The sequence below is a fragment of the Diadema antillarum genome, unplaced genomic scaffold, assembly GCF_040938485.1.
Source record: "Diadema antillarum isolate AM-2024a unplaced genomic scaffold, OU_Dant_1.0 seq00001726_RagTag, whole genome shotgun sequence".
In the NCBI taxonomy this organism is placed as follows: Eukaryota; Metazoa; Echinodermata; class Echinoidea; order Diadematoida; family Diadematidae; genus Diadema; species Diadema antillarum.
This window is the reverse complement of record NW_027272413.1, coordinates 43769-56822: the sequence shown is the minus strand read 5'-3', so window position 1 is coordinate 56822 and position 13054 is coordinate 43769. Positions and strand designations below refer to the sequence as shown.

Sequence of the window (13054 nt, the reverse complement as noted above, 5' to 3'; positions counted from 1 at the left end):
AAAACCCAATTTCCATTACATGATCTAAAAATATTTGGACAAATAAAGAAATGAAATGAAAATCTTTCTCACCAAAAATATAATGTACCTGATTTTGCTTTGTTTTTTTTTTTGTGTTTTTTTTTTTTTTGCAATATGCGATACATTTTACAGACAAAAGGAATCTCTAAGGTCCATGAGTCGTTCTAAGGATACATATTCCTACAACACACATCACAAGGACTACAAAAAGGAAGGAGGGAACTGAAAAGCAGGACGGGTTCACAGAGTCATCTCTGACTGCAAGGACATGCCACCTGTACCATATCAGATTATGATTCCCCTATATCATCATCCAGGTATACTTATACAATGCATATCAAAAAAGAAAAAAAAAGTAAAAGAAAAAACAAGGAAAAGGCAATCCAACATTAGAAGGCTACTCTTTGTCAACTATGGAGAGCACAATGTTGGCTGTGAGAAAAGGGGAACTCTCCTTCTTTCCATTGATACCTAATTGTGTGGATAAATATCATAAATGACTGAACACATTAATTTTAAAGACAAGTTGTTCTTTTTCCAAGTTTGAGCGTCATCATGAAGGAACACTGAATATCTCACTGAAATGGATGAGATATGTCAATGAAAATGGTCAAATAAACAGGCCAGCCTGCACTGACTGCAGGTCTGTGTTTAGGGTTTTCTTTTACTTTTTATGGTTCATAATCTTCAACATGGTGACCTGTCAGATAATGTGGTCACTACAACAAAAGCTATACCACACATTCCATTTTTCTCTGTTCACTTTCAACACATGGCTTGCAGTGACATACCATGTCTTGGATATGAATAAAGAACTAGAACTACCATTCAATGTGATTAGTACCCCCACCTAACACTGAGGGAGTTAGCTCAACTAGCAATTACTTTGTATGCTTTTTCTTAAAAAATAAAATTAGTTACCACAGCAATGTATTGTTCAACATTGAATAAATGTATATTCATATATGTATATGTATATATATGTGCCATGTCTCAAGTCAAGTGCTCAAAACCTGAGGGAACAAAATAAGTAAATCACAATTTCTATGATTTTTATCTAAAAAATGCCGTAACCATGGCAACACAATGTTTGACATTAACAAAAAAATAACTTTGCACAACTGTATATCATAGCTGTCACATGTGCCAAATCTCAAGTCAAATGCTCAAAAGCTGATGGAGTTAGCAGAATTCACAATATTGCATGATTTTCATTCAAAATATGCTGTTACCATGGCAACACATTTTTCAACAATGATGAAAGATAAATTTTTGCACATCTACAAATGTAGGTAATATAGTGGTCAAATGTGCCAAATTTCAAGCCAAATGCTCAAAAAACTTAGAGTTACCTGAACCAAAATTGTTGTATGATTTTTCATATAAAATATACTGTTACCATGACAACACATTGTTCAACAATAAGGAAAGATAAAGTTTGCACATCTTTGGTACTATAGCAGTCACATTGTGCCAAATTTCAGGCCAAATGCTAAAAAACTCAGGGAGTTAGCTAAATCCACAGTATTTTTGCATGAGTTTTCATTCAAAATATGCTGAATTACCATGGCAACACATTGTTCAACATTGATGAAAGATTAAGTTTACAAATTTATGTACTATGGCGGTCACACATGCACAAAAATTCAAGCTAAATGCTAAAAGACTGAGGGAGTAAGCTGAGTCCACAATATTTCTGTTGGCTTTTTAGTGAAAAATTGCTGTTACCATGGCAACACATTGCTAAACAATGGCAAAAGATTAAGTTTGCACATCAAAGTACTATAGCAGTCCCATTGGCCAAATTTCAAGCCAAATGATCAAAGACTGAGGGAGATGGCTGAATCTACAGTATTTTTGTACAATTTTTATTCAGAATATGCTGTTACCATGGCAATGCATTGTTCAATAATGACAAAAGATTAAGTTTGCACATCTACGTACCATAGGGGTCACATGTGCCAAATTTCATGCCATATGCTCAAAGACTGAGGGAGTTAGCCAAATCCACAACATTTTTGTATTCTTTTTAGTGACAAAATGCTGTTACCATGGCAACACATTGTTCAATACTGACAGAAGATGTGTTCTGCACATCTATGTACTATAGTGGTCACATGTGCCAAAATTCAAGTCAAATACTCAAAAAATCTGGGAGTTAGATCAATCCCCACATTTCTGTATGATTGATATATGATTGGATAGTGGTCACACATGCCAAATTTGGGGTCAATTGCTCAAAAAATGAGAGAGGAGTTCGATCCACAACATTTTGTGAGATTTTAAAAAAATTTGACGTTGCCATGGCAATGCATAATGCAATACCAATGAAAAAGGCATCTTGCACATCTTCCTTTGATAGCGGTCACACATGATAAATTTGGGGTTAATTGCTCAAAAAATGAGAGAGTAGTTCGATCCACAAGATTTTGCAACGGACCGACGGACCAACCGCCTGCCTATTAAACCAACTGACCGACAGACCAACTGCCTGGCTACCCGACCTCACAGTGATTCCTACATACCCCCATACATTTATGCAGGCATGGTATTGTAATATACTCGCATATACAACTAGCATTCACTCATGTAGACACAGAGGATACAGAAAGTATGTCCGACTCAAGTGCGTTGCGAGGTAGGAGTGTGGGTTTATTACTTCTGCCACGTTGGGCTTTCCAGTATTGCTGTGAGGGTCAGCGTTACATAATCAGACTACCACGGTGGGTGGTATGTCTTGGGAGGGGCTACATAACACGAGGCATACATCACATCTTCCCCTTTTATCGAAGAGGTAGTCGATTCATATCATGTGTAAACATAACAAGAAATGAACTTATACTGCAAATCAAATCTTTTTAGTGTTATAGGGAATCACTTAGTAAGACATTCTTATTTTTGTATTTTGAGGGGCAATTTCCAAAACCATGTATTGATCACTAGATATAAAAAATAAGCCAAATAAGTCAAAAATTAATTCGTGATAATAATAGTACAATTTGCTCGTTATATTCTTCAGTGCGTGCATCTTAGTTTCTTATTTTTCCTTCTTAGTTTCGTTACAAAGTGAAGTATATACACAGTACATTGTTTTTGTAATCATTTGTGTTTGTGTGGTTCTCTTTCCACTTTCTGTCATCACATATACAAATAAGTTTTACTCTTTTTTTTCTTTTTACGTGGTTCTCTTGCCACTTTCGATTTCTACAAACATTCAATGTTCATTGTAATTGCACAATACTTAACATCATTAAATCTTCAAATATATCTTTTGTTACTTAATCTCTCTCATCGCACCATTGATTTTCATGTTCTTTATGTTTCCTACATCGGTCATCATTTATGCGAATTATATATAGACATCACATAGTAATTGAAATAATGAAGTTGTGAGAACTACTAATGATATTTAACTTATCATTTAGATTTTCGTTAACCATGAATAATTTGGGCCTACTTTAAGAATGTTTGATTAATAATCTAATGAAGTGTGGATAATTATAATAAGCTCTATATATACGTCCGAAAGTGAGTGGATAGAAGTAGCATGTTTTATCTCTCAACCGGTAACTCAGATGTCGACATTACATGAAATAGTGAGTTATATCTATCAAGAAAGGATGTTTTCTAAAAGGAAAGAGAAGGAAAGAAGGCAAGGATCAAGGAGAAGGATTGAAAGTAAAGAGGGGAATTCGACAATGAAACAGACAAGTCATAACAATCATAAGGACTACACGACTTATAAAACAAATATACTGGTATGCGTGAGCGATGTTACCAGAAGTTAAATACAATGTACGGTTATTTACACTTCAAATTTCTGTTTAGTTCACCATGCTTTGAGGAATTGCAAATCAAGACGCTTTGGTTGGGTGGATACTCTTCCGCTTCGAGTGGTGGTTGGTTGGAAAAGCATGATGGTGCAATAGCGTTGTGAGTGGGAGCGGCTATGACGTGGCGAGCTAAGGGCTGTAATGGAGCTGTTGCTCGCTGCAGTTGGCGGGGCTGTGGGAGGGTGGCGGGCAGGAATTGGTCGGATGTCTTTCCGATTTCGCCTATATTCGCCTTGCTCATTTTTGATAACGTAGCTTCGAGGGGCGTAAGTAGGGTGTGCGACGTGGCCAGTTCTCCACGAGTTAGTCGTGGCGCGAAAAACTATTTCCTGATTGGTTGGGAGCTGGGAGAGGGGGGTCTGACAGGCTTTCGCGTTGAAGTGTTTTTGCTGCTGTTTCTGTCTGGCCATGAGGTTATCATGCATGGTAGGCACGACATGTGGTTTGAGGAGGGTCATCTGAGTGGGCACACGACTAAGTACTCCTCAATAGCCGTCCATTGAGAAGTTGAGCAGGTGCATACCCATTCTAAACCATCAATGGGCGTGTTTCTATACTCAAGCAGAGCATACACTGGGTCGCGGTTACTCATTTTTGCTCGTTTCATGAGCGATTTCACTGTCTGAACATACCGTTCTGCTTGCCCATTGCTTTGTGCGTAGATAGGATTCGATGTCTTGTGTTCAATTTCCCATTCCCGTGAACACTTCTCGAATTCTGCACAGATGAATTGTTTGGCATTGTCTGTGATTATCTCATCTGGGATGCCATTGCGGGCAAACATGTTTTTTAGCTCATTGATGACATGATGTGCTGTCATTTCGTGGAGGGCTTGAACTTCTGGGAATTTAGAGTAGTAATCTACTGCTAGTTGGTAGTTAGTTCCGTCAAGATGAAATACGTCTATCCCTACTTTTGACTGTGGCCTATCAGGTATTTCATGTGGGATGAGTGGCTCAGATTGTTGCTGTTTTTTGGTAGCCTGGCAGATAGAGCAGCGTGCAACCTTGTCCTCGATTTGAGCGTTCATCCCTGGCCAAAAGAAGATATTCCTGGCTCTCATCTTGAGCTTGACTACACCTATGTGGGACTCATGAAGGACATTTAGCATTTCCTTCTGAAGACTTGCAGGTACTACGATTCTAGTGTCTTTCATTATCAGCCCATCAATTTCAACGAGCTCATTGCGAAATGAGTGATAAGGCTTCAATTCATGCCGCACGTCATTCATGTTCTCAGGCCATTCACTGCGTATAAACGCGCGAACCTTATGGAGAACGGGATCGCGTTCAGTCTCTCTCTGAAATTGTTCCAGTCTGCGAGGGGACATGTGCATAGCACTTTCTACCGTGTCGATCTCTACTTTGATACGAGGCTCTGTTTGCAAACGCGTAGTGCTTGGAGGGAGCAAGCGGCTTATTAAAGGCGTCTGGTACAAAGTACGAACATCTCTTTCCCAGGCTTTCACTGGCGCTGGATGTCGTAAGCCAGGAGATGCAAACGCATGCGCTGTAGGCGAGGGCTTAACTTGTGCAACGGTCTTGCGGCTATGCCAATCAGCGGCTTGTGGTCTGTGTGTATCATCACTTTCTGTCCATACAAGTAGTCGTGGATTCTATTACAAGCGAACAGTATGGCACACATCTCCTTTTCTATTGGCGCATAGTTGCTTTCGGCATCGTTCATGCGTCTCGATGCATAGGCGATAGGATTATTATCGTGCATGAGCACGGCTCCAAATCCCGCATTGGATGCGTCTGTTACTAGGGCAACTGGCTTCCCTGCATCATAGAGTTTCAGTACTGGTGCGGATGTGATCATGTTCTTCAGTGAATCGACAGCGCGCGTGTGTTCTGGTTCCCAGTGCCAGATCACATCTTTTTTTGTCAGTTCGCATAGAGGGGCTGTTATTTCTGATAGGTTAGGGATGAACTTTCCCAGGTAGGTAACCATTCCGAGGAAGGTTTCAAACCTCCTTTTTTTATTCCGGATAGGGTAGCTGTATGATTGCCTTGATCCTATCACTGCTGGGCTTTACACCATCACTACTGATCACGTGACCTACATACTCTATCTTGCTCACGCGAATGATCGACTTGGCTTTGTTCAGCTTCAAGCCGCACGAACGGACTTTGTCTAGGAAAGCGGCTAGACGGGCATCATGTTCCGTGACATCTGTGCCCCATATCAGAATGTCGTCTGCGACCACTCCAACACCTTCCAGTTGGCCAAACTCATCGACCATGGCTCGCTGCCAAATTTCACTGGCCGATGAGATGCCAAATGGCATCACCTTGTAGCGATATCGGCCTAACTGGGTGTTGAATATCGTGTAGTACAAACTTCTGTCTGTCAGCGGTAATTGCCAGTACCCACTTGTGGCATCAAATTTTGAGAATATCCAAGCATTAGGCATACGTGCGGATACTTGCTCAAAAGTGGGCATGGGGGTGTGCTCTCGTCGGATCGCCATATTCAATCCGCGGGGTTCAAGGCATATTCGGCCGCGTCCATCCGGCTTATGGACTATGGTCATTGCGCTTACCCATCCTGTGGGACCGCTTACCCTCTTGATAACCCCCATCGACTCGGTCGAGCTCAGCTTTCACGTTGTCGCTTAACTTGTGTGGTATCGAACGCGGAGAACACTTTACGGGTGCAATGTCATCTCGAATTGAGATGTCATATTCATGGTTGCGTAATCGGCCAAGTCAGGTGAACAAATCCGCATGCGCATCTAGCGGGTCGCTCTTCCCTCGGGTGGGGTCATGTTTTGCCGCACTTTCTGCGGTTGTGCGAGAAATTGGGTCTCGGGTTTCATGTGGGGTCGCAGCGTCATTTGGTTGTGCCCCGCCTGCGCCTGCCACGTCATCAACAATGCACCTCTTCATCAAATTCATCATCTCACAAGCTTTCAAACCTAACAAAGGCCTGACATTGTCAGCCACCACTTGAAAATTTAGGGAGAATATTTTCTTACCCACTTTCACTTCGCATGTAGCCTGTCCAACGGGATTCATTTTGTGTCCCGAGTATGTACGTAGGGTTATGTTTGTGTCCTCCAAACATGACTTAGTTTCCCTAAAGATGCTCTCGGGTAATATGTTAACCTGAGCACCCGAGTCTAGCTTAAACTTAACTCTCACTCCGTTTACGTTGCAGGTTTGTCTCCATTCATCCGCTCTAAGTTGGTCCACATTGTCGACTATAACATCTACGTAGAAATATTCGTCATCGTCGTGACCGTTGTCGTCATCATCATCGCGGGGACCTTGGTTGTACTGATCGAGGTTGCACACGTCCCGGTTGTAATTCTTTCTCGATATACCTTGATCATGGTAGTCCCTATTGTTTCGTCGATAGTCGCAAAGTTCATTTCGGCGGTCACCACGGCTGTCAATCCGGCGGTCATCGTTCGCATCGCATAATCGGTCACCTCGTCCACTCTGGCTTGGGTTACCCATCGATGGGGTGGGTTTTCCATCACCAAAGCTCCGGTTCATTTTACATCTGGTTGACTTTTCAAAATATCCAATTTGCCCGCAGTTTCTACACTTTTTCCATTATTTTGTGCAATATATTTTATGTCTAATTGTGATTTTTAATGTGGATGTAATGTACGACAGTTCAATGTATTTTTTAGTTGTCATTGCAATGTATTTTAGCCTTTGGGCTACGATTTTGCAAATTTTACCTAATAAACCATTCTAATAATAATAAAGAATAATAGGATGGCGAGTGATAAACAAAGGTACAGATAAACAAAAGCACATGTGTCGCGTCGGGCTTGGGATTTGGACGGGCGATCGTTTCGGCGAAACTTTTTCTGATGTGATCGAGATCGTGCACGGCTCTTTACATGGTGCACCTCAGCCTCGGTACCAATTCGTAATTGTTCCATCTGCGCTGTACTGCTTTCCTTAATGCTGCAAGTTGAGGTTGTCTATTTGAAGCAGCTTTTCTCTGAGTCCATGGTCCTTAATACCACAAATTATCCGGTCACGTAGCATCTCATCCTCGAGATCCTTGAATTCACAGTTAGCCACGAGCGCTTTTAGGTCGGTGAGGTAGGTGCTGAAGTTCTCATCAGATTGTTGATTGCGAGAGTTAAATAGGTATCTCAATACCGACAAATTTTTTCTCGGTTGGCAGTAAGTCTCAAACTTTTCTTTCAGTGGCTGTACTTTTCCGACTTCCTCAGACTTGAATTCAAATGTTCTCGCTATCCTCTGGGCTGTGGCACCTGCCACGTACAAAAACGTAGCATAACGCACTTCGTCACGTTTCTTGTTTAGTTCTGTTGCCGTCTCATATAGTTCATATGATCGCAGCCAATCCTTCCAGTTGGTGGCCACATTCCCTTCAAAGCTAAGGGGTCCTGGAGGCTTCAATCCTGCCATCGTGCTTATAGTAGAATGCAATGTTGACTCCCTTTTCTTGACACCATGTAATACATACTCGCATATACAACTAGCATTCACTCATGTAGACACAGAGGATACAGAAAGTACGTCCGACTCAAGTGCGTTGCGAGGTAGGAGTGTGGGTTTATTACTTCTGCCACGTTGGGGCAATTCCGCGCTAACAGAATTACAAATCAGAGAATTTTGGCTCATATTCTTTCCCCCTGTACACTGGATTGATTACTTTGCCTTCTCTTGAAACATTTAAAAGATGCAGAGGTACTCACACTATCACCCCAAATACAAACTTGTTAAATGTTCTCACTTGGTTGGTTACAAAGGAGGTCTATGTGTGATGGTAACGGAATTACCAGAAAATTGAGTCACAACTTCACCTCTGACTTTGGGAGTAGTTTCTCTGAAATTTATAACACATACAGTATAGATTGTTGTCTGATTTCATCATTGATTGTTTCAACTTCAATTTTATAACGAATAGTTGGATTGGTTTTCAAATATTTCATCACATTTTCTTAGCAGCAGGCTTTTTCCCTGTAAAGTCAGTGGGAACGGAATTACACAAATGGTAACGGAATTACGCCTTCTGAAATACACTGGAAAAAATACAAATTCTTGGTACTCATGTATTCTGAAATGTCTTGATAAAGATTATTTATGCCTTCAACTATAATATAACCACTAAATAAGTACTCTCTAACCTTTAACCTAAAATTACTACAAGTTTGTAGGTGCCAAATGAATTTCTATTGTCAAAAAACATAAAATTTTCATGTTAATGACTGTGATTTGAAGTTGTATGTCGATCAAGATCTTTTAACTTGTAAGTACCACATCCATCAAGATTTGTCTACTTTCAAGTTAAGAATTTTACACTCTGTAGGAAATTTATATCTAAGACACATGGCAATGGAATTACGCTACAATAGCCCTACACAAATACAATTCTACAAATCAAGTCAACAATGATCAAGTTTTCTTGTATTTATTTTGTTAATATCATGCAAGACACCTTTCTCTGTTTTCTTGTTCATAAATATGCCAACTATTGATAATTTGAGTGAATTACTTACAAATGATGTACATAAATGTTATGTGCACATGCACGAGAAAAGAAGAAAAAAATGTCTGGATTGACATTGAATTTAAATCTAAATCATAAAATGCCAATTTACAGTGCAAGAGCACAGTGTGCAGACCCATCAATGAACACAATGTTTAATATTGAGTATGAACACAAATGATGCTTTAAACTTCTGATTTGTTAAGGGAAAAGATGCAGTTGTGTCTCAATGACAAACATAACAAATTACAATTCAATCATAAATTGAAAAGAAATTTTTTATATGACTATTACTGCACCAGTGCTCAATCAATAGTATTTATACGTTGTTGCTTTCCTCACTAAAAGTGACATTTTACTGATGGCTGAAGTTGCCTCCTGGTAAACAATGTAGTGCATGCTTTGATAATTACTTTACAGTGTAAACTACTTAAGCCTACAGAAAATAAAATGAACTACACTAAAATGAAACAGAATACAGTAAATTAAGTTTTTAACAAACTACGATGTTTTGAACCACGAGAGCAAGCCCACCAAATTCTTTGAATTCATCTTTACCGGTGAGAGGGCCTCTTATCCATCTGTACCTCACTGAGTTAGAACCAGATTATTCAACATGTGAACATTGTTAGTATTTACTTGTGACCACACATATTTTCTAAATGACATCTTCAGAAATATGACAGCGATCTGATCATTGACTGCATTCATGACGTGGCCTATAAATTTCCTAACTAGTTTCCTGTCTCTGTCTTTCTTCTTGACTTTGACAATGTTCTCTCTTTGAGTGTTGCTATATATTCACTCACAAGAAGTGTGCATCTTTTCTTTTGCAGTAAGTGGTATTTTGACTGCTTGAAAGCAAATGATAAAATACACTGTAATTTCACTATTAATTGGGTTGTAGAGCAAGTGGTAACACTATTAAAGAATAAAGGTAGAAGCAGAAGCCCATTGACTCAATATAAAATCTTCTGAGGATGGGGAGTATTGGCCTAAATGTTACATTTTAAACTGTATCACAGCAACCGATTGGATAGTACAATGTTCATCACAAATTTAGTTTTTGTCTTTATTTATTTTAAGAAGAAAAGATTAAAGAACACATTTCTAAGCGTAGCAGATGCTCTGTATCAAAGGAGCATGAAATCAATATAAGTGTCTCTGTGGAGGATAGATCTAAGAAACAGATGAAAGAAGGTCATAGTCATACACCTACCATTAAAAATAAAGGACGTGAGGATGAAGACAGGACGTGTTCAATAAACGGTCAGACTATTGACATAGTCAAAGATCAAAGGTGTCACATTCAGTGGCCATCCCATGTCAATTTATGACTGAACTATCACGTATCATATCTTATGTATGATCCTTCTTTTAAATACTCTCTCCTCACAAAAATTATCCTGTTCATTTCTCTGTTAGTAGCAGTGCTCTCTTTTCCTTTTAAAGAAATTCTATGTCCTTCCTCTTCTTTCTAACCTATGTTCAATTTACGCTGCATCACACCCATTCAATAGTCCCTCAGCACTCATACTTTAGATTCTACCTTAAACCATGAGATTCTTTTAGCAAGAAAATATACATTGATATCTCAGAATTCAGTATGAGTTTTAACATTTGAGAATGAGTATCTTTACCAAACCTAAATCATCAGCTAGCGCAGTCTCCATGTAGTTCTTGTACATGAGAAAAGATGAAAGTAAGGAGGAGACTTCAAGCACAAGTAGTCTTGTCAAGCACCTACCCTGATGTCAGGACTCACTGTCAGAGGCACCCAACTATGCTGAGTCATGTCAGTGTATATTTCAACTTTCACTCCTTTACTGCCAATCACTAACAACATTGAGCTTGAGGAGAACGCCCTCACGCTATTTCATGAATATCTCATACATATTGGCGTGAAAGTAGGTTATGTCATTCGTTTCCATTACTGACGCGCGTGTAATTCCGTTACCATGTAATTCCGTTACCACGATTACAGCAGAACTAAAGGAGATATTTCAAAAAATGGTTTGTGAGTTTTTAGGGAGTCACATGTATAGAAAAAATTTGTATGGGGAGAAATAACAGGAGAAAACTTTTTTCAATTTCAGAGTAACGGAATTACGTCATTTTGTCAGTAGATTTGGAAAATTTCTCAAAAAGATATCATAATGAGAGCGACTGAATGCTTCATAAAATGGATTTTCATTTGATATTGTAAAATATTAGATAAATACAATAAAAAGTCTTTCAACTTTGAAAGTATGTACTTAAAACAAAAATGGGGAAAGTTGTTGGAAAAGGGTTTTTTGTTTCCGTAAATACAACAATCAGTCTGTATGGGAAACTTAAGTTTCTGAGCATTTACTTTACTTTGAATTTTGCTGTTTTGCCCCTCCCATACGGAATTGCCCGTTGGGCTTTCCGGTATTGCGGTGAGGGTCAGCGTTACATAATTAGACTACCACGGTGGGTGGTATTGTCTTGGGAGGGGCTACATAAAACAAAGAGGCATACATCACAGTATTACCGGACACCATGGTATTACCGGACACGCACATTTTTGCATACTAATGACATTCTGTACGCGCGAGACTTCGTAGATTAGCCTCACAGAACTTTGTGTGGACTGAAATCGCAAAAAACGTGGCATAAAAATGTAAAAACACAAAGAAATTCACATTTTACCTCAAATCTATAGTTGAGTGACCCGCACCTCGTCATAGTTAATATTTATGCACTAGCAGCACCCGTGGAAATCCACGGGTCTGAGGGGTTTTATTTTTTTTTTCTCATAATACGATTTTGCACATTTTTATTGAAGAAATAAAAAGAAAAGTGTTCTCATTCTTTCGTTAATTGTGCTGTCTTCTAAATGACCACCCTTCCCAGAAATTTTATAATACATTTTTGTAGTATATGCCAGGCGATCCGGTCCATTGGTAGGGATCATTCCCGCCACTACTTGCTTTTATTATAGAACTTGAGTTTCGAGGGGTTATTTGCACCCGTTGAAGTCCAACAGTTGTCTTGTTGCCCCTCACCCCTCCCCCCCCCCCTCACGCACACACACATTTCCACCTCCGCAGGGCAAAAAACAAAAACATTCAGGGAAAAATTACCAAAAACGCAAATGAGATTCCCCGAAAGTTCTGCCCACAGGTTGTTCCCGTCGAAACGGGAAGATATTAACACTATGACTTTGATTACCCCCTGCTCTTGCATCCACGCAGGCACCCGCGGGAATCCACGGCTGGTCTCAAGGCCTCGGTTTGTTTTGTTTTGTTTTTTTATTTCATGTTTCTTTTCCCCACGTTATGAGAGTTTCGTCTTCATAATTTTGCTCCCTCCTTTTTGTTTTTAATCACCCAAACTTGGCTTGATATATCATATTAATATAGAACTACATCTGCTTCAGATTGTACATTATCATAATTAATATTAGGCCTACAATTATTGCTCCTATTATTGTTATTATCATATCATTATTATCATTATCCTTATCATTATTATTATTATTATTATCACCATTGTTATTATTTGGGGAGGGGGAGATCATAGTCATCAGGTTTAATAGTCATCAGGTTTAATAAGGCACCCGTGGGAGTAGGTTCTCACGACTTCGTATTTTTTTTCTTTAATATTTTTCCCATGTTATGGACGAAAGAAGAATATATACATCACTGCATTCGTCTTCATTTGCTCCCTCTTTTTTTGTCACCAAAACTTGG

General features: G+C 39.4%; 1 protein-coding gene across 1 annotated transcript in view; it reads right to left on the bottom strand.

The window, feature by feature from the left end:
• The window catches only part of LOC139711893 (tRNA pseudouridine(38/39) synthase-like), a 175543-nt gene that overhangs the window by 132769 nt on the left and 29720 nt on the right, over positions 1 to 13054 (bottom strand). The gene's annotated exons all lie outside the window — the stretch shown is intronic.